The sequence below is a fragment of the Elaeis guineensis genome, chromosome 6 (genome assembly GCF_000442705.2).
Source record: "Elaeis guineensis isolate ETL-2024a chromosome 6, EG11, whole genome shotgun sequence".
Classification (NCBI taxonomy): domain Eukaryota; kingdom Viridiplantae; phylum Streptophyta; class Magnoliopsida; order Arecales; family Arecaceae; genus Elaeis; species Elaeis guineensis.
Genome location: NC_025998.2, coordinates 124,594,116 through 124,613,200, shown reverse-complemented (window position 1 = coordinate 124,613,200; position 19,085 = coordinate 124,594,116).

The following is a 19,085-nucleotide window of genomic DNA, read 5'->3' as shown; positions in this document are numbered from 1 at the left end:
TTAAAAAAATTAAAATTATTAGTGACAGAAGTTCATCGCTGATTCTGTTGCTAATTAGCATTATTAGCAACGGTATATCTATTGTTACTAATAATGATAATTAGTGACTAAGATATCTTTGTCGGCTTTTTAGCAATAGAAAACCATCGTTAATAGTATTAATGACGGCAAACTGACTATTGGTAATATCATTTAGTCATCGCTAATAGTCAATTTTTTTGTAGTGCGCTTGCAGTCCTCAAAATCCTAGATAAAAATGGCAGAAGATGTCTCAACCATCTTCTTCTCAAACTCTATCTTGGTCTTGTACTTCTCAATGCTCCAATTGCTAGCCGCGATTGGAAATTTTGCTGAAGCACTAGCGAAGCCCCTAGACAAAGGAGGGGCCAGCACAAGCCCTGCCAGCCTAATAGGAGTATGCATAAGTTAACATACCAAAGGAGGAGCTCGAAGAGGCTTCGATATAGACGATGCCATAGGCCTAGATTGCAATGCACCAAGCTCGATCTCGACGTTCCTTGCCCTTTTGGATGGAACTCCCCCTTAAGGGAGTTCATCTTCTTCTTCACTGCCTTCTTGATGGATGATGGTGTTGGCTGCATGGCTGCAAGGTAGAAAGAAAACTTCTCTCTTGACAACTACAATGACTGGTGATTGATGATAGAAAACTCTATGGAATGGCTAGCCTATTTGTAGAGGCCATTGACAGTTCGGATCCGATCATCGAACCACGATAACTAGGCGTTTGGCCAATCCTCATGAAGCAATGAAATTTGCGACTTTTTGTGACACCTTTATCGGATTGGGCCATGTGAGACCACTTGCAAACTACATCTCAATTTATTATCGATTGCCACATGGAGGGACCCCGGTAGGCCAAAAGATGGTCCCCAGATCCCTTCACTGGGAAATGCCATCTTGTGACTCCTTGAGATCTTCCCCTAATGAAGGCAGTGCAAGTCACGAAATGGTGCCTCATAAATTTCTAGAAAGTCCTCTCTCTTGAGGATAGTGGTAGGAAAATGAGTTGATAGTTTAATTACCAAGACGGCTACTTCTTTTATCCGAAGTTAAAAGGCCACTTCAAACTCGAAATTAGGGGGCATCTATTGGGAATAACCTGACGACCAAGTCCATTCCTTTCAGGCTCGCCCAAGGCGACTTGGTTGAGCTGCTCTGGGAACAAACTTGAGACCATCAACATGATCAACTATATAGGAGAAATCCGCATCTGACACCCACGACTAACAACTTCGATTCAAAGAACATGGGAAGAGATTCCTCCCATAATGAAGGACAGGACATGGCCTCAACATGGCCTAGTCGCCTACGTCGCCATGCCTAATAAGTCTATGGACTCCGGCAAATGTCCTCAAGTAAGGACAAGCAACAAGAAAGAACCCTCTCCATTCTCCATCTCTCAGCCATTCTCTCTGCTCCATTCTCTGTATCATTTCATAACTTCGGCTAACTCAAGCATGGAAAGGTCTTCCATCGGAATACCCTCGGTGAGTATAGACTTTCCCTTGCAGATACACTCCGTAATTATGGACACAGAATGACACCTGACTCTAGCCACATCAGCGACCTTCTGGAGCTCTGCGGCAGTAGACAGAAAGTTGGAGCTCATATGCCTCAAGCATTGCAACACAAGCCAAATAAGAAAGAGAAGAATCTAAAGCACATAAGAAATTCTCTCTTCACAAGCCTTGCAGATTGTTTCTCTTCCCAATACTAATTCCTTTTATTTTTTACTATATATAACAATCATTCAAGAACAAAGGTTATTCTTAACGATGAACACAGTAATGACACAAACACAAATCATCAAGGTATGATACTGCATTAGTACTGCTACCAAATATGTATTGAAAGGAACAAAATCGATGGTGAAAAGTAACAGTACTGAGTTATGAAATATAAAATCTATACTGGAAATAAGTCGCTTTGATCAAAAATTTAAAAGATAGCGGAGGCTGCATGAATAAATTTCGTTCTTTTCATGAATCAAAGCAGAGGAAACGCCAGAATAAATGTGAGAGAGACAAGACTCTAAATGTATCGGCAAGAAAGAATTGGGAGCGAGTTTATTTTACCACTGGGTTTGGGTTGGGTTTGGTGAGCCGGCTTTATTTTAGTGGGCAGCAGAGTTTGGCCCAGACGAAGCGATGCGTAGATGTGGCACCCGTTTCAGCAGTTCAACACAACCATCTGGGTCCCAGACTCCTATAATAGGGTATTCAATCCAATCGGCATTCTCTTGGCGAAGAGACGCTAAGAATAAAATGGCTTCCACCTGTATTTTGTGAATCTTCTGAACCACCCATCCGCAGCTGATAAGGGGCTGTTTATCTTGGCCTATGAACTACAAGTTGTAAAGGGCTGTAAGATATTATAACGTTGAATTCGTGAGTTCATGTATGGGACTGTTTACTGTTTAGAGAGGGCATCTAAGTGCAGCAGGAAGCGGTCATTCTTGAAGCCCTAATAATATTGATCCAGTTTGGCATGACTAGTCTTGTAGCAAATATGGATGAGAATCAAATCAATAGGTGTGGCCTGTGGTAAAACAATGATTCTACTCTGGAGACTTTGTGTACAATGATGATATGCCACCTGTTATATTTGGCTCCAAATCTTATTTCCATATCCTTCTCCCGTGACAGTTAGGAATACTACATCGGCTCAAACTCTATTTTTGAGAAGGTTTTCTTCCTTTATAAAGAGGCCACTGGCATCCTTTCTTGGTGAACAAAGGTAAGAGCGGGCGGAGACATCTCTAGGGCTCTTTGTGCGGGAATTTTTTCTTTTGCTTTCTCGTGTGCGCAGGCTCTGTTCTCGGGTCGACCTCTCACCTGTGAGTCGACCTCTCACCTGTGCCTCTTGTGTGCGGGTTCTGTTCTCTGGCCTGTGTCATCTCTTGTGCGCGGGATCTGTTCTCTGGCCGATCTCTCTTGCTTGTTCTTCGGTGCTGGCCTGTTCTCTGGCCGATCTCTCGGCTGTGCTTTATGCGCAGGTTGCTCTCTGGCTTCTTTCTGTTGGCCTTCGGTTGGTGATCTACCTGTTTCCTTCTTCTCGGTTTCACAGATACTTTGTGCTGCTACGGCTGGTAAGGAGGTATCATCTTAATTTTTTGTCGAGGATTGAGGAAGGTATCTTCATCAGGTATTGTTTATTATCTTGATCTATTGCCGAGGCTGAGATTGGTTGATCCGATTGGATCTTGGTTGCCTTCTATTCGATATATTGTTGCCTTCTTGTGGGATTCGGAAAAAGGTATTTTATACCTCATATTGTACCTATTTTTCGGGACAGATTTATAGTGGAATTGCTCCTCCTCCCCGTGGATGTAGGTCTTTTGTGCCGAACCACGTAAATCTTGATTCTTTATCTTTCTTTATTTATGCCTGCAATGTGTTTGGTGAATTATCTCAAAGAAATTAGATATTAGATCACAAGCCCAGATCGATCCAATCCGGTGCGCGTTGCTCCAACAATTGGTATCAAAGCACTTGGATGGCTGGTGACAAGAAACCAAGTTTCTCAATGGCTAATGATCCGGTATCTGTCTCTCACTCCACCACCGTCAGGCATGAAGTGGCCGTCTTTGATGGCACGGGAGATTTTTCACTATGGAAGGTAAGGATGAAATATCTGTTAGTTAAAGAAGGTGTTGCAAAAGCCCTTAAGGGTATAGATTCAATTCCGGGAGATAATGAAGCTGTTAAAGAAGAGATTAACGAGAGAGCCCTAGGAACCTTGTTTTCAGGTTTAAGTGATAAAGTCCTTCGTAATGTTGTGGAACTAGACACAGCCAAAAGTGTATGAAAAAAACTAGACAGTTTATACATGGCAAAATCTCTGACAAATAGATTATATTTGAGGAGAAAATTACACACATTTCGTATGACAGAAGGAACTTCACTTAAAGATCACTTGGATGAGTATAATAAGCTCCTGCTTGATCTAGTAAATGTTGGTGTTGATGTAGATGAAGAAGATAAGGCTTTGATTCTAATTTACTCTTTACCCAAGTCCTTTGAGCATATTACCACTACCATGCTTTATGGAAGAGAAACAATAAGTCTTGAAGAAGTAGAAGCTACTTTGTTATCCAATGAACTTAGATTAAAAGTACAGCTTCAGCATCAGGCTCAGACTTCAGCTCAAGGTCTTACTGTTAGAGGTAGAGATGAACAGAAAAAGGGTGGACAAGGTAGGAGTAAGTCCAAAAATAGATCAAAGTCTAGGCCCAAAAGATCAGGTATTTGTCACTACTGCAAAAAGCCAGGTCACTGGAAATCTGAGTGTAGACTTCTACAATCTAAAAGGAAAAAGGAACAAAAGGATAAAGGAACAATCTCTGATACAGCATCAATTGCAGTTTCTTCAGGAAGTCATAGCAGTATATCAGATGATGCAGTATTCACAGCTGCCTGCAGTGTTAGTCATACTGACACTTGGATAGTGGACTCTGAAGCATCTTTCCACATGACACCTCACAAGGAATAGTTCTCTTCCTTTAGATCTTGTGAAGGTGGTACTGTTCTTCTTGGAGATGATGGTATATGTAATATAGAAGGTATTGAAACAATTCAAATTAAATCAAATTCAAATACCATGGTGATATTAGATGATGTTAGATATTAAAAAAGAACCTTCTCTCAATACATGCCTTTGACAGAGCAGGATATGAGGGTAGATGGGGTAGAGGATCTATAACTATCAATAAAGGGGTATTAACTTTATTGAAAGGTAAATTAAGTGGAACCCTTTATTACCTGGATGGCAGTACAGTTGTTGGTCAGGCATCAGCAGTACAATCTTCTTTTGAGCAGTTGATACATTTATGGCACCAGAGACTAGGACACATTTCAGACAGAGGTCTACAGGAGCTGAGCAGACGTGGTCTGCTGAGAGATCAGAAGATTGGTGCACTTGGATTCTGTGAGCACTGCATATTTGGAAAACAACACAGAGTCAGCTTCACTACAGGCGTGCACAGGACAACTGGTATATTAGACTATATTCATTCTGACCTATGGGGACCTGTCCCAATTATATCCAAGGGTGGATCAAGATATATACTTACTTTTATTGATGATTACTCTCGAAAAATCTGGATATACACCATTAAAAATAAGAGTGATGTATTTGAAACATTCAAATGGTGGAAGTCTATGGTCGAGAGGCAAACTGAAAGGAAGGTGAAAACTTTTCGTACTGATAATGGTTTAGAATTTTGTTCTACAGAATTTGATGACTTTTGCAAGTCAGAAGGCATTATTAGACATAGAACAACAGTAGGTACACCTCAGCAGAATGGTGTGGTAGAACGCATGAACCGGACACTATTAGAGAGAGTCAGATCTATGCTATCTAGTTCAGGATTAAGTAAAGATTTTTGGACAGAGGCCGCTCACACAGCCTGCTATATTATAAACCGATCTCCAGCATTAGCATTAAGCATGAAGACTCCCGAAGAGATGTGGTCAGGAAGACCTGCAGACTATTCAAAACTTAGAATCTTTGGGTGCCCAGCTTATGCATATGTAAAAGATGGGAAGTTGAACCCTCGGGCTAAAAAGTGCATATTTATTGGATATGCATATGGGGTAAAGGGCTACAAATTATGGTGCACAGAACCTGGATCTCAAGGATTTCTAGTCAGCAGAGATGTGACATTCCATGAGACAGCCATTGATTCAAGGCAGCTACAGCCCAATTCTTCTCAAAGTGATCAGGATCGGGGTCAGCAGGATAGGAAGATTGTAGACATTGATCAGACTGTTAAATCACAACAACAACAGACAGATGCACAGATTCAGACTCAGGAGGAGGTGACATTACAAGATCAGGATCAGATTGAGAGTATTGCCACTCGTAGACCAAAGCGTCAGATCAGAGCACCTCAAAGGTATGGTTTTGAGGATTCTGCTTGTGCTGAGTTAGTCTATTATGCTCTGAGTGTTGCAGACACCATTGGTGATGAGCCGACCACATTTCAGGAGGCCATTAGTAGTTCACGAGCTGATGAATGGACTATGGCTATGGTTGAAGAACTTCAGTCTCTACAAAAGAATCAGACTTGGGAGTTAATCAAATTACCAAAAGGTGAAAAGGCAATTGGCTGCAAATGGATCTTCAAAAGAAAAGAAGGAGCCACTCCTCAAGATTTTAGATACAAGGCCAGGTTGGTAGCAAAGGGATACAGTCAACGAGAGGGTATTGATTACAAGGAGGTATTTTCTCCTGTAGTCAAACACTCTTCTATTCGTGTGTTACTTGCTTTTGTTGTTTCTCAAAATCTGGAGCTGGAACAACTAGATGTTAAGACAGCCTTTCTTCACGGTGATTTAGAGGAACAGATCTATATGCATCAACCACCTAGTTTTGAGGTTCCAAATAAAGAAGATCATGTATGCTTACTCAAGAGATCATTATATGGTCTCAAGTAGTCTCCAAGACAGTGGTACCGCAAATTTGACAGATTTATGGTTGACCATGGATACAATAGATCTCCATATGACAGTTGTGTGTATCACCAGCAGCTTTCAGATGGGTCCTTTTGTTATTTGTTATTATATGTGGATGATATGCTAATTGCAGCCAAAGACATGACAATCATCCAGAAACTGAAAGCCGAGCTCAGTACTGCATTTGATATGAAGGACCTTGGACCGGCAAAGAAGATACTTGGGATGGAGATTATTCGTGACAGACAGTCAGGTAGACTCTTACTTACTCAGCATAGTTATATTGAAAAAGTCTTGGACAGATTTGGTATGTCTATAGTCAAGCCTGTCACTACCCCCTTTGCCAGTCATTTTAGACTTTCTGCCAGAGACTCTCCTCAGATTGATGATGAGGAGAGATATATGTCTAGAGTGCCATATGCGAGCGCAGTTGGCAGCATCATGTACGCGATGGTCTGCACTCGACCTGATATTTCACAGGCAGTAAGTGTAGTGAGCAGATATATGGATAAACCTGGAAAGGCTCACTGGTCAGCTGTGAAATGGATACTTAGATATCTGAAAGGCACTTCTAAATTGGGATTGATATTTTCTACACAGAGTAATTGCATAGTTACAGGATTTTGTGATTCAGATTATGCTTGTGACTTGGACAGGAGAAGATCTTTGACAGGATATGTGTTTACTCTTTCTAGATGTGCAGTCAGTTGGAAGGCTACTTTGCAGTCTACAGTTGCTTTATCTACTACTGAAGCAGAATATATGACATTGACAGAGGCAACAAAGGAAGCCATTTGGTTAAAAGGGTTAGTACAGGATTTGGGTCTCGAACAGGATTGTTTAGACATTCATTGTGACAGTCAGAGTGCTTTGCACCTTGCAAGAGACCAGATGTATCATGAACGAACAAAACATGTAGATGTCAGATATCACTTCATCAGAGACCTAGTAGAGAAAGGTGATGTCAGACTTCAGAAAATACATACTGCCCATAATCCAGCTGACATGTTCACTAAACCAATCCCTGCTATTAAGTTCAAAAATTTTCTGAACTTGATTGGAATAAATATTTGGTAATGCCCTACGGGGCTTGTGGTGAGGAGGAGGTTATAAATTTTTTTTCCATCTGATATATAAAAGGTACAATATTTGTCGCAAGGAGGAGGATTGTTATATTTGACTCCAAATCTTATTTCCATATCCTTCTCCCGTGACAGTTAGGAATACTACATCGGCTCAAACTCTATTTTTGAGAAGGTTTTCTTCCTTTATAAAGAGGCCACTGGCATCCTTTCTTGGTGAACAAAGGTAAGAGCGGGCGGAGACATCTCTAGGGCTCTTTGTGCGGGAATTTTTTCTTTTGCTTTCTCGTGTGCGCAGGCTCTGTTCTCGAGTCGACCTCTCACCTGTGAGTCGACCTCTCACCTGTGCCTCTTGTGTGCAGGTTCTGTTCTCTGGCTTGTGTCATCTCTTGTGCGCGGGATCTGTTCTCTGGCCGATCTCTCTTGCTTGTTCTTCGGTGCTGGCCTGTTCTCTGGCCGATCTCTCGGCTGTGCTTTGTGCGCAGGTTGCTCTCTGGCTTCTTTCTGTTGGCCTTCGGTTGGTGATCTACCTGTTTCCTTCTTCTCGGTTTCACAGATACTTTGTGCTGCTATGGCTGGTAAGGAGGTATCATCTTGATTTTTTGCCGAGGATTGAGGAAGGTATCTTCATCAGGTATTGTTTATTATCTTGATCTATTGCCGAGGCTGAGATTGGTTGATCTGATTGGATCTTGGTTGCCTTCTATTCGATATATTGTTGCCTTCTTGTGGGATTCAAAAAAAGGTATTTTATACCTCATATTGTACCTATTTTTCGGGATGGATTTATAGTGGAATTGCTCCTCCTCCCCGTGGATGTAGGCCTTTTGTACCGAACCACGTAAATCTTGATTCTTTGTCTTTGTTTATTTATGCCTGCAATGTGTTTGGTGAATTATCTCAAAGAAATTAGATATTAGATCACAAGCCCAGATCGATCTAATCCGGTGCGCGTTGCTCCAACACCACCAAATATATGTAGGCAATTATGTACAGAGATACTATATGCGAATTTGTTACACCTTAATGGAGAAATATAGTTTCGTCAAGAAGATTTGGATAGGAATACTTAAATGTGTGATGATATAGAGAAAAATTCCATTTTTGTTTAATAAAAAGAAGCATGGTATTTGGAAACAAATGGTTATTTTATTGTGAAGGGAGAAGCTTGTGTGCGTCTACTCATCTTCAACATAATTGTTGGTGCAAAAATCCACTTGCGCCGGAGAAGCTGGAGTCGGGGAAGCCGCGGTCGCCGCCGGGACCTGCAAAGGAAGTCTAAACCGGAAGTGGGGTTGCTCCGGCAAGATCCTCCGACGCTCAAGTCAGTTCTCTGCCTCAACAAGAATGGAGTGCTCGAATGGAGAATTTAGCAGAGTTTTGAGATAAGAAATGAGCTTAGAGAACAACGTATCTGGGTCCCCCTTTTATAGGCGGAGGAGGCAACGGATTGATGGCGACATTTGTAACCGTCTGGTAGTGGGCCGCCCATGGTCAGGGGAATTTATTGCGAAGGGTAGTGGAGTAGACCCGTGGCTATTGTCATGGCCTGCCACGTAGAGCCTGTTGCAGGTAGTGGAGCGGCGTCCGTTGTCGCTAGTTGTCAGAGAGTAGTGGAGTCGCGCAGCACCTGCCGCAGGGAGCGGAGCAGAATCGTGGCCGTTGACACAGCCTGTCAGAGAGTAATGGGTCCGCCGCAGGGGATGATGGAGCCGCGCGGAATCCGCTACAGGAAGTGGAACAGGATCATGGTTGTTATTGTGACCTGCCAGGGGGTGCGGATCTGTTGATTGAGGCTCGACAGCGATCGGAGTCCGGCCTCTGTAGAAGCCCGGGAGGGATCCTCCTTGCGTTAGGGGTCGTGGGTGGAGTCCGGCTCCCGTAGGAGTCCGAACGGAACCTACCAGCAGTTGATACTGAGAGCGGAGCTCGGCTCCCGTAGGAGTCCGGGCGGAGTCCTCTTGAGGTCGAAGTTATCGACGGAGTCCGGCTCCTGTAGGCGTCCGGACGGAGCTTACCAGCAGTTGATACTGAGAGCGGAGCCCGGCTCCCGTAGGAGTCCGGGCGGAGTCCTCTGCAATCAAAGTTAAAGGTGAAGTCCGGCTCCCGTAGGAGTCCGGACGGAGCTTACCAGCAGTTGATACCGAGAGCGGAGCCCGGCTCCCGTAGGAGTCCGGGCGGAGTCCTCTGCAATCAAAGTTAAAGGTGAAGTCCGGCTCCCGTAGGAGTCCGGACGGAGCTTACCAGCAGTTGATACCGAGAGCGGAGCCCGGCTCCCGTAGAAGTCCGGGCGGAGTCCTCTTGAGGTCGAAGTTGTCGGCGGAGTCCGGCTCCCGTAGGAGTCCGGACGGAGCTTACCAGCAGTTGATACTGAGAGCGGAGCCCGGCTCCCGTAGGAGTCTGGGCGGAGTCCTCTGCAATCAAAGTTAAAGGTGAAGTCCGGCTCCCGTAGGAGTCCGGACGGAGCTTACCAGCAGTTGATACCGAGAGCGGAGCCCGGCTCCCGTAGGAGTCCTGGCGGAGTCCTCTGCAATCAAAGTTAAAGGTGAAGTCCGGCTCCCGTAGGAGTCCGAACGGAGCTTACCAGCAGTTGATACCGAGAGCGGAGCCCGGCTCCCGTAGGAGTCCGGGCGGAGTCCTCTGCAATCAAAGTTAAAGGTGAAGTCCGGCTCCCGTAGGAGTCCGGACGGAGCTTACCAGCAGTTGATACCGAGAGCGGAGCTCGGCTCCCGTAGGAGTCCGGGCGGAGTCCTCTTGAGGTCGAAGTTGTCGGCGGAGTCCGGCTCCCGTAGGAGTCCGGACGAAGTCTGTCTGCAGTCGTTGGAGTCGTCGGCGGGGCCCGGCTCCCGTAGGAGTCTGGACGGAGCTATCTTGTAGCTGAAGTTGTTGGTCGTCGAGGATGAAGTCTGGCTCCCGTGGGAGCCCGGGCGGAGATTTCTTTTGAGGTTGGCCTTGTTGGCGGAGCCGTTGATTCTGTGGAGGACTTCGGCTGGGGGTATTTTATACCCAACACCAGTCCCCCTACTTCCGAGTTTGAATTTCGAATGAAGGAAGTACAGAGAGATGGACACAGCCGAAGTCGCCCCTTCGAATCCTGTATACCGCCGCCCCTAGATATTTTGGCATTTAATGTGTGTACGTCAGAGCCCGCTTTTCGGTGAAGGTGACCTGAAGAGTCTTTTCGGAACCCCCATCGGAACGCGATCCCAAGCACCGTGCCGCGGGAATTTGTGAACGGTCAACCCTCGATAGCGATGAAGGGGATAAGCACGACACGTGGCATGCACCACTTGGCCCAGGAATACCCGCCGCCATAACTGCGCTAGGATCCGTCGGCTATTTAAACCCCCTAGTCCTTTCATGGCTTTATCCTGGCGCCTTTCTTTCGCCTGAGAACCTTGCTTCCCTCGCACCAGTCCTTGCCTTCTTCAGCCCCCCAATTTTTCTCTGAGGGTTTCTACGCCATGTTCTCTACCCCGAAGGCCGTTCTTGAGGGGATTTCTAGGGCTTGGAGGAAGGTGAGGAGGAGAACGGCGGCCGGTGAGAATCTCCGTCGTTTTAAAGGGGGCTCAAGGAAGAATTCCTTTAACAACAGGGGTTTAATAACGGGGGCTGTCGGTGAAGTTATTCTGCCCGCGAATTTTGGAGTAGCAAGGCGGGGTGATACCGGTCAAGAGGGCAGAGCTGTCGTCATAAGCTATGGCGGGATCCTTGATGCCGTCGGGGCCGAGGGACCAGAGGCGGTCGGTGTCGACGGTGGGGCAGTGGAACTTGTTGCGGGGACGGTGGAAGTAGCGCATGCCGACCTTGCCGGAGCATTTTGGGTGGCGGCTGTCGTGGAGCATTCGAAGATGAGGCACGTCTCTGGCATCGCTACTGCTTCCAAGGTGACTCCGGTTCTTCTTGAAATAGGTCTTCGCTACTGTCGCCGTTGCCCTTACCGCCTCCGGGGATCTATCCCACCCTTTTTTCGCTAGGGTTGGGACTTCGGAGACAGAATGAGGCGAGATGAGGCGAGAGCTGTTACACGCACTGGAGAACGCGGCTGAGAAGGACAGAGATGGGAAGAGGAGTTTGCAGCTTGGAGCGGCCTCCGGTTCATCCTTCCCGAACCGTGTTTGCGAGGCTTGCGATGACGTGTATCTTCTTCTTATTTTTTTCCTGACCCACCGGGTCCTGTAACGTATACTCTTGTTAAATGAAAAAGAGATTTTGTTACCTCGTCTGCGTCTCGCATTAAATGGCTGTCTGTCGAACTTCTTCATTTTCCTTTCCTCTTTCTTCCTTCTCTTCTTCTTTTCTTTTTTCTTTTTCACGTCGTCCCAAGGTCATCGACGACCTCTTCTGTTCATGTGGGGTTGTCATTTGTCGAGCTACTTTTCGGCTCTTACGCCGTTCGAAGATACCCAATTGTCATTCCGTCGATGGTTGCAGGTTCGCTTGGGGCCCTTCGGGCCCGAGGTCCCTCCTAGGGCTTGAATTCGGGGATTCGAGCTTCCGTTGCCTTCGGGCACTGTTTGCTTTCCTTTTTTGCTTGGATTTTTTCTCTGCTGAAGTCGGAGCTAAGTTCGGCTCCCTTGGGAGTCCGAACGGAGAAGCCCTCCTGAAGTTGGAGTAGCCTGACTCTCGTAGGGGTCAGGACGAAGTCTTCCTGCAATCAAAGTCATAGGCAAAGTTTGGGTCCCAAAGGAGTCTGGACAAGGCCTATCGGCAGTTGCTGTTGTCAGTGGAGCCCGGCTCCCGTAGGAGCCCAGACGGGGTTGTCCTGTAGCTGATGTCGGCGATGGAGCCCGGCTCACGTAGGAGTCCGGGTGAAGTTTTCTTTGGCATCGTGGACGGGACCCGGCTCCCGTAGGAGTCCGGGTGAAGCCTTCTTCGACGTCGGAACCCGGCTCCCGTAGGAGTCCGGATGAAATCTTCTTTGGTGTCGTGGATGGAACCCGGCTCCCTAGGAGTCCGGGTGAAGTCTTCCTTGGCGTCGGAACCCGGCTCCCGTAGGAGTCCGGGTGAAGTCTTTCTTGGCGTTGGAACCCGGCTCCCGTAGGAGTCCGGATGAAGTCTTCCTTGGCGTTAAAACCCAGCTCCCGTAGGAGTCCGGATGAAATCTTCTTTGGCATCGTGGACGGAACCCAGCTCCAGTAGGAGTCCGGGTGAAGTCTTCCTTGGCGTCGGAACCCGACTCCCGTAGGAGTCCGGGTGAAGTCTTCCTTGGCGTTGGAACCCGGCTCCCGTAGGAGTCCGGATGAAATCTTCTTTGGCGTTGGAACCCGGCTCCCGTAGGAGTCCGGGTCTTCCATTTTGCTCGAGCTGGCGTGAGGTTCTCCTCTTGTTACCAGCTTGGCTTGTGGGGGCGCGTTAGGGCACTGTAAGGCCTCTCCCCCATCCGGTCTAAAAGAACCGGGCCTTCGACTTTGCTCATGTCAGGACGAGGTTCTCCTCCTGTTCCTGACATGGCTGTGGGGGCACATTAGGACGTTGTAAGGCCTCTCCCCCCATCCGGTCTAAAAGAATCGAGCCTTCGACTTTGCTCATGTCAGGACGAGGTTCTCCTCCTGTTTCTGACATGGCTGTGGGGGCACATTAGGGCGTTGTAAGGCCTCTCCCCCCATCCGGTCTAAAAGAACCGGGCCTTGGACTTTGCTCATGTCAGGACGAGGTTCTCCTCCTATTCCTGACATGGCTGTGGGGGCACATTAGGGCGTTGTAAGGCCTCTCCCCCCATCCGGTCTAAAAGAACCGGGCCTTTGACTTTGCTCAAGTTAGGGCGAGGTTCTCCTCCTGTCCCTAACAGGGCTGTGGGGGCACATATGGGCGTTGTAGGGCCTCTCCCCCCATCCGGTCTAAAAGAACCGGGCCTTCGACTTTGCTCAAGTTAGGACGAGATTCTCCTCCTGTCCCTAACAGGGCTGTGGGGGCACATATGGGCGTTGTAGGGCCTCTCCCCCCATCCGGTCTAAAAGGAACCGGGCCTTCAACTTTATGAGATTGCCCTTTTGTTTTTGACACAGTTTGCTTGAATTGTCTAAAGACACATGGGTATGCAATTTTTGACTAAAACGAAGTCACTGGTAGTACATCCGTAAGTTTTCTGAGCTCCACGGTCGCGGGAGGTCGGCTCCTCCGAGCTCCTTGAGATAATAAGTTTCGGGCCGAACTACTTCTTTGACCACATAAGGTCCCTCCCAGTTCGGGGCGAGCTTCCCCCGGTCCTGAGGTTGGGAGACAGCAGCTCGTCGAAGCACCAGATCTCCTGCTTTAAAGGCTTTGCTCTTGACCCGGGCGTTGTAATATCGGGCAACTTTCTGTCTGTAGGCTGCCATTCGAACCTGAGCAATCTCCCGTCTTTCTTCCAGTAGGTCGAGGTTGGCTCTGAGACTTTGTGCATTTTGGGGTTCATCGAATGTCACGACTCGTGCCGACGGGAGTTTAAGCTCGATCGGGATGACGGCTTCTGTACCGAAGGCTAAAGCAAAGGGAGTCTCCCCTGTAGGTAACCTCTGGGTAGTTCGATACGCCCATAGCACGTGATAAAGCTCGTCCGCCCAAGTTCCTTTTGCTTTTTCAAGCCTTGTCTTAATTCCCTGCAAAAGGGTTCTGTTAGTTACCTCAGCCTCGCCGTTCGCCTGAGGGTGGGCTACTGATGTGAAGTTGTGGGAGATGTTTAGATCTTCACAGAATTCGGTGAATCTTGCTCCCGCGAATTGCCGTCCATTATCAGTGATTAGGGTTCTAGGTAGACCGAACCTGCACACAATTGACTTCCAAATGAAATCTTGTACTTTTGCTTCTGTGATTTTTGCTAGTGGTTCGGCTTCAACCCATTTGGTGAAGTAGTCGATCGCTACCAGGAGGAACTTCCTTTGCCCAGACGCCATGGGAAAGGGGCCAAGGATGTCCATCCCCCACTGTGCAAAAGGCCATGGGGCACTCAGGGGTGTGAGCTCAGTGGCAGGCTGTCTCTAGACGTTGGCGTATCTCTGGCAACGATCGCACTTTTTGACGTATTCGGTTGAATCATAATGCATCGTTGGCCGGTAATACCCTTGGCGGAGTAGCTTGTGGGATAAAGATCTGGCACCCAAATGGTTTCCGCAAGCTCCCTCGTGCACTTCCCATAAAGCGTAGTCAGCTTTTGAGGGCCGGAGACACCTTAAGAGGGGCAAGGAGTATGATCTTTTGTACAATTTGCCCTCATAAAGGATGTATCGGGAGGCTTGATTTCGGAGCTTCCGGACCTCTTTCGCATCCTGGGGGAGAACTCCATCTCTAAGATAGGTTATCAGTGGGTCGACCCAGCTGGGCTCGTGGTCGATCTCCATTACGGGCCGTGGTTCTTCTGTACTCGGATGTTTCAGAACTTCAAAGAGGGTGCCTTTGGGCAATTCGGTCGGAGCCGATGTCGCCAGCTTGGAGAGAAGATCGGCTCTGGTATTCTCCGACCTTGGAATCCGTCTGATGTCGAAACTGCTAAAGGCGGGGGTAAGCTCCTTCACTTTCTCAAGGTACCTGGCCATACTGTCTTCCCGCGCTTCATAATTCTCGCTGACTTGTCCCACCACAAGTTGGGAATCGCTGTGCATCCGGAGTTGACCTATTCCCAGCTCTTTGGCGATCCTTAATCCTGCAACCAGAGCCTCATATTCCGCTCTATTGTTTATTGCGGGGAACTCGAAACGCAGGGCGTACTCCGCGATGACTCCCTCCGGGCTGACCAAGATCAGGCCTGCACCCGCACCTGCCATGTTGGAAGATCCGTCCACATAGAGGGTCCAAAAGCAATCGGAGGGACTGGCTTCTTCGTTGGGGGAGTCCGGTTGAGACTTCAGGCTGTCAACTCTGCTTTGCTCGGGTTCGGCCTCCTCCGGGATGGTGCACTCTACAATGAAATCTGCCAATATTTGGGCTTTTACTGTCGGTCTAGGTCTGTAGTTGATATCGAATTCCGTGAGCTCGATCGCCCATTTTGCCATCCTTCCGGAGGTATCAACTCGGTGCAAGACCGCCTTGATCGGTTGATCGGTGAGTAGCGTCACCGTGTGCCCTTGAAAGTAAGGTCGGAGTCTCCGAGCTGCAACCAACAAGGCGTAGGTCAGTTTTTCTAATTTAGTATACCTGGTCTCGGCGTCCCTCAGCGCACGGCTAATGTAGTAGACCGGTCGCTGAACCTTCATTTCTTCTTTGACAAGGACAGCTGCAAGGGCCGTGGGAGAGACTGTCAGGTACAAAAATAGTTTCTCTCCAGGTTCGGGCTTTGCCAGCAGCGGGGGTGAGCTAAGGTAGCCTTTTAATTCTTCGAATGCCTGTTGGCATTCAGAGGTCCAACAGAAGTTCTTCGGCTGCTTGAGGGTTTGAAAGAAGGGCAAACATCGTTCGGCCGACCTCGCGACAAAGCGATTAAGAGCCGCTATTCTTCCTGTGAGGCACTGAACCTCCTTGATCAAACTCGGGGCGGTCATCTCTTGGATGGCGTGAATTTTCTCTGGATTGGCCTCAATCCCGCGCCCCGATACCATGAAGCCCAGGAACTTTTCTGAAGTTACCCCAAAAGCACATTTGGTTGGGTTCAGCTTCATCCTATACTTTCGAAGAGCGCCAAAGGTTTCCTCGAGGTCGGCGATATGATTTCTGGAAGACCTACTTTTTACAAGCATATCGTCCACGTAAACCTCCATGTTTTGGCTGATCTTCTCTTTGAAGATTTTGTTCACCAGTCGTTGATAGGTTGCGCCCGCGTTCTTGAGGCCGAATGGCATGACCCTGTAGCAGTAAAGGCCGCGATTAGTGATGAAAGCTGTCTTTTCTTCATCTTTCGATGCCATTCTAATCTGGTTATAGCCGGAGAACGCATCCATAAAAGTGAGGAGCTCATGGCCTGAGGTAGCGTCTACCAGTTGGTCGATCCTGGGAAGGGGGTAGCTGTCCTTTGGACAAGCCTTATTCAGCTTTTTGAAGTCGATACACATCCTCCACTTGCCGTTTGCTTTCTTGACCAGAACAACATTGGAGATCCACTCAGGATAATTGACTTCCTTAATAAATCCGGCCTTGAGAAGCTTATCCACTTCCTCGGCTATCGCCTTCTGCCTCTCCGGGGCATGACTCCGGATTTTTTCTTTTGTCGGTCGATGTTTCGGGTCGACTGCCAGATGATGTTCCATGACTTCTGTGTCGATCCCCGGCATATCCGCCGGGACCCATACGAAAACGTCCGCATTCCTTCGGAGGAAATCCACAAGACGCGTCCGCACCTCCTCCCCCAGGTTGGAGCCAATTAACACCACATGCTCCGCGTTCCCATCATTCAAAGGGATTGGTATTAGGTCTTCAATTGGACCGCCCCTCTCTTCAGTGAGGTCATCGCGAGCATCCAATCCATCGACCGGACAGAGGCCCGCTTGATCGCTTCTTTGCAAGGCGATGCTGTAGCAGTGTCTGGCCAGGGCTTGGTCTCCCCGGACCTCTCCGATCCCCTGGTTGGTGGGGAACTTCAATTTCAAATGGTAAGTTGAAACGACAGCTCTGAGGGCATTGAGGCCGGGTCGGCCAAGGACTGCATTGTAGGCTGATGGCGCCTTTACCACCAGAAAATTCATCAGAGCTCTGGACTGCTTTGGATACTGACCCGCGGTCACAGTCAGAGCTATCATTCCCTCCGTCGGAACGGCGTCATCGGTAAACCCTATCAAGGGGGAGCAAATCGATCTCAGATGATCGCTAAGAGTGGACATTCTTGAAAAGACGTTGTAGAACAAGATGTCGGCCGAACTCCCGTTGTCGACGAGAATGCGACGGACGTCGTAATTTGCTATGTTCAAAGAAACTACGACCGCGTCGTTATGAGGGAATTGGACTCCCTGGGTGTCCACTTCAGTGAAGGTTATGGGTTCTTCAACTTTTTGTCGCTTGGGGGATGCAGCTGGTACGCTGATTGCCTCCCACCGGGATTCCCCCGAGATGACGTTGACGGAATCCGGCAGAGGCCGGTCATCCTGCCACCCTTTATCGGTGACCATAGCCGGAGGTAGTTGTGCAGAGACCTCGTGAGAGGGCATCAGATGAGGGAAGGAGGATTGGGTGCCGGAAAGGATGACCGGAAGCGGATCCGTTGAGCGCTCCTTTAAGAACAAGGGTACTGTGAAGGTTCATGGCCCTTCCTCTAGCGCCAATCCTGTTGGTGCAAAAATCTGCTTGCACCGGAGAAGCTGGAGTCGGGGAAGCCGCGGTCGCCGCCGGGACCTGCAAAGGAAGTCTAAACCGAAGGTGGGGTTGCTCCGGCAAGACCCTCCGACGCTCAAGTCAGTTCTCTGCCTCAACAAGAATGGAGTGCTCGAATGGAGAATTTAACAGAGTTTTGGGATAAGAAATGAGCTTAGAGAACAACGTATCTGGGTCCCCCTTTTATAGGCGGAGGAGGCAACGAATTGATGGCGATATTTGTAACCGTCTGGTAGTGGGCTGTCCATGGTCAGGAGAATTTATTGCGAAGGGTAGTGGAGTAGACCCGTGGCTATTGTCATGGCCTGCCACGTAGAGCCTGTTGCAGGTAGTGGAGCGGCGTTCGTTGCTGCTAGTTGTCAGAGAGTAGTGGAGTCGCGCAGCACCTGCCGCAGGGAGCAGAGCAGAATCGTGGCCATTGACACAGCCTGTCAGAGAGTAATGGGTCCGCCGCAGGGGATGATGGAGTCGCGTGGAATCCGCTACAGGAAGTGAAACAGGATCATGGTTGTTATTGTGACCTGCCAGGGGGCGCGGATCTGTTGATTGAGGTTCGGCAGCGATCGGAGTCCGGCCTCTGTAGAAGCCCGGGAGGGGTCCTCCTTGCGTTTGGGGTCGTGGGTGGAGTCCGGCTCCCGTAGGAGTCCGAACGGAACCTACCAGCAGTTGATACTGAGAGCGGAGCTCGGCTCCCGTAGGAGTCCAGGCGGAGTCCTCTTGAGGTCAAAGTTGTCGGCGGAGTCCGGCTCCTATAGGAGTCCGGACGGAGCTTACCAGCAGTTGATACTGAGAGCGGAGCCCGGCTCCCGTAGGAGTCCGGGCGGAGTCCTCTGCAATCAAAGTTAAAGGTGAAGTCCGGCTCCCGTAGGAGTCCGGACGGAGCTTACCAGCAGTTGATATCGAGAGCGGAGCCCGGCTCCCGTAGGAGTCCGAGCGGAGTCCTCTGCAATCAAAGTTAAAGGTGAAGTCCGGCTCCCGTAGGAGTCCGGACGGAGCTTACCAGCAGTTGATACCGAGAGCGGAGCCCGGCTCCCGTAGGAGTCCGGGCGGAGTCCTCTTGAGGTCGAAGTTGTCGGCGGAGTCCGGCTCCCGTAGGAGTCCGGACGGAGCTTACCAGCAGTTGATACTGAGAGCGGAGCCCGGCTCCCGTAGGAGTCCGGGCGGAGTCCTCTGCAATCAAAGTTAAAGGTGAAGTCCGGCTCCCGTAGGAGTCCGGACGGAGCTTACCAGCAGTTGATACCGAGAGCGGAGCCCGGCTCCCGTAGGAGTCCGGGCGGAGTCCTCTGCAATCAAAGTTAAAGGTGAAGTCCGG